General features: G+C 43.3%; 1 long non-coding RNA gene across 1 annotated transcript in view; it reads left to right on the top strand.

Annotated features, from left to right (window-relative positions):
* LOC116217061 overlaps nucleotides 1-1,729 on the top strand; it is a 7,608-nt gene extending 5,879 nt beyond the window's left edge. The window contains exon 2 of the long non-coding RNA XR_004160980.1: nucleotides 1,523-1,729. This is a non-coding gene — a long non-coding RNA (uncharacterized LOC116217061). The remainder of the gene's footprint in view (nucleotides 1-1,522) is intronic.
* The last annotated feature ends 1,633 nt before the right edge of the window (nucleotides 1,730-3,362 follow it).

A 3,362-nucleotide genomic window follows, 5' to 3' on the forward strand; every position in this document is an offset into this window, starting at 1 on the left:
AAAAAAAAACAAAAAAACAAAAACCAACAACCAGAAAGGTTTTCTTAATAGAAGTAATGTGAAAAAGTTCAGCTTCTAGATTTATTCCTTGGATGTCTCAAGAAGATGTCAGGAGACCTCAGCAGTGGTCAGATACTTTCAGAAAACTGTTCTTGTTTTCACAGGGATGTTTTTTTGTTTGTTCTAGGTGCTGAGAATGTTAATTGTTAATGCTAAAATATCCCCTTAGGAGCATTGCGTTTTGAGCTTTCTGAATTTCTGATCTTTGCAAGACTTCTTTACAGCTAAAATTGGGAGCTGCAGTTACCTGGTGTGTTCCTAAGTTCTTGTAATAACTGAATCACTTTATAAGGCAGGAAATTCCTGCTTCAGGAAAACAGCGAGGAATTGAAATTGCTGATGCTTCGTTTACTTCTTAAATTGTTATTTGAAAGTTCTGTGGTTCTTTCACTTCCTCTTGGCACATCTCATCTATCTTTAGTTCGGCTGAATACTGCAGCTAAGTGGGATGCTGATTAAGTGGAGAGCCAATTCCCAAAGCAAGGAAGCAGAAGTATGTGCAGCTTGTTGCAATTGTGTTGTTTACAAATTCGTGCTCAGGTCTGTAAATTTTGCAGTGTGTGCTGAATTAAATATTCTACTATTTTATTCCTTAAATATTCTATTTCACAATAAAAGGCTCCGTTTTTGCAACAAGCTTTACAGGAAATCATTCAAGATAGTTTCTATGGAAAACAAATAATAACAGCAGTGTGTGCTTGTAGAGCCAGGAGGTTTTATGTTTGGAGCCCGTGGGGAATATCAGTTAAACAGAGGGGCTTCTTGTTTCCAGGACAGCAGGTCTGCCTTTGGCTTTGAGTTTCAGGAGTAGGGTTGCTGATCTGAGTGCTGAGCTATGAAGTATTTGTCGACCCATTCATTTGTCTCTGTCCTGGCTTATTGCTGTTGACTTAGCAGGTGGATGGATCCACTCAGTATTTTCATCAAGTGCTTTTCCCTTTGCAGGTAAGTAGTGCCTCTGAACTGAAGAAAGAAATCTGTGCTGGTAGTTGGAACATCAGCTCATTGCATGGCTGTGTTGTTTGTAATTTGGTACATTTTACATGCATGTGTGGGCGCGGGAATTGGGAGAGCTCTTCCCAGTTTTTCAGTCATTTTATTCCACTTGGTTTAGGAGGGGTTTTAATGCTGCTTTAGGGGGTTCTGTTTGAAAATAATGTGAAGGCAGTGGGAAATGACTGCAATCACAAGCCTGGAAGAGTGCTCAACAGTCGGGCAGGCTGCTTGTGCCCATGTCTGACAGCTGCTAATTTGGTCTCTAAGGCTTTCCTGAACAAGACCCCAATATTGTGATAGCATTCATGATAAAGTACATTTGTCTAATCTGTATCTTCCTTGTAGCAATTAAAAACTTACTGTTTTGTCCATCCTGAATGGGGACTGGGACGGGAAGCTGTTGCTTTATTATGTGTTGCAGCTTTTTACGTATTTGAAATCTGTTATTGTGTCTTTTCTTCTTTAGGCTGCGCCGTCCCCAGTGCATCTTAATCAGTTCATCAACAACAGCTGCTCTTCTTGACAAACAATCTAATGAATACTGAAATAAGAATCTTATTGTAAGAAAAACCTTCTCTGTCACTACTGAGGAGGCGAGGGGGTGCTGTGAAAATGAAATAAGACTCTCAGTTTTGAAATTCTGCTGTAATAAATATGAACAATGGCTCAGTAATTTATGGGTTTGTATTACTGATGTTCCAGCAGAGATGGGCCCCGTTGTTCTATGGAAGTTTTATGCATACACCTTTTTGCTCTTCTATAAAGGTTAGTGCCGTTACCCCTCCTGGTTTTCAGGCCCAGCAGGCCCATGGTGAGCCAGGAGTAACACTCAACGTTCTCCTTCCTGAAGATATCTAGCATAAAGCAGGATGGAGGACCTGGCTGAGGGTTGTGGCTACTTGCAGCTTCCACGTGGGGCCACGCTCCCTAACCAGGCTGCCAGGGGTGCCCCAGAAACAGTGGGAATGGGGCAGGATCCCTGGGAACTGGAGATGTGTGTGATGCTGCGTTTAGACAGAATAGAGATCTGAACTCATAAAATGCTCCAGTGAGGTGCTAATATACTTGATAAGAGTACTAAGAAAGAGAATTTTGCATTTTATTAGAAATGCTTTCAGGCAGTGTATGTTTTCTAATGTGATAAAAATTTATTTCATTCCAAGCTGCTTCTATCTCATGGTGTAAGAGAAGGGAGACCTACCTATTCCTGACTTCTGCCCATGTGGCTGTCTTGTCTCTGAGTGCTTTTAAGTACACCAGTGTCACAAGGATTCAAAAATAACCAAATCTATTGTAAATGCAGAGCTTTGAAAGTGTAACACTTCTTAAACTGGAGAACCTCAGCCACCTTCTGACAAAATGTCATTTCTCAGCTGAGATCACATACAAGTAATCTCAATTTGAATGGGGATTTTGAGGGAAAAGCAGTGAACTGTAAAAACTAAATCTCTGAAGCTTGTCCCAAGCATTCCATGTTGTGGTTGCATCCAGCTGAAGCCCTGACCACTGCAAAACAACCTCTGAAAGGCCACAGAGCAGCCAGTTCCAGATGTGCTACTTACGTGGCACGTAGCTAGCATCTCCTAGCAAAGACAGCATCTAGCACTGCTGTCTTTGGGTAGAGAAGCAGCTCCCAAAAGGAGATGCATGATTGTTCTCCACGGGCTCACTGATCCTGACTGGTTTTATTTTATTTTTTTCCTTCCCAGCATGGAGCAGCAGAGGTGGAGGGATGCCCAGCAGCAGGCAGGCTGTTGAACCAATGCAGCAGCCACACCTGGCTGCACCCATAGCAAAAGCCAGAGCCAGTCTCTGCCCCAAAGCAAGCAGGACAACCCACAGAGTCCTTACCTGATATGTATACACCAGGACCAGAGCAATGTGAGTGTCCTCTCACTTCTAGAGCTGCTCTGCAGCGTGCACAGATGTGCTCGAGTATATATGCCCTTGTACACACACAGAGAAAAAGATGTTATTTCTAAGCTAAAGCACAGTGAGACTTCTGGAGGTATTCTCCAACAAATGGGCACCTGAGGGTGCTCTTGTGTCTTTCAGCATGAGGAATGACTGAAAAAGCATGAAGGTGCATGTGCTGTCCTTCCTGTATGCAGATCGTTTGCAGCTCTGGGTTGCCACCTGCTCTTCCTTTGCCTGCACTGGGTGAGCGACCTGAGACATCTGCTGCTGCCTCAGGGGATAGATCAGAAGAAAGGAAAATCTCCTCTGTCAGCCCTAATTGAGAGAGATGTTAAGGATCCAGGAGTCTCGGTGGAGGCAGAGGGGTAGGTGTGTGCTTTGTTCTCTGC

The sequence above is a fragment of the Meleagris gallopavo genome, chromosome 11 (genome assembly GCF_000146605.3).
Source record: "Meleagris gallopavo isolate NT-WF06-2002-E0010 breed Aviagen turkey brand Nicholas breeding stock chromosome 11, Turkey_5.1, whole genome shotgun sequence".
Lineage (NCBI taxonomy): Eukaryota > Metazoa > Chordata > Aves > Galliformes > Phasianidae > Meleagris > Meleagris gallopavo.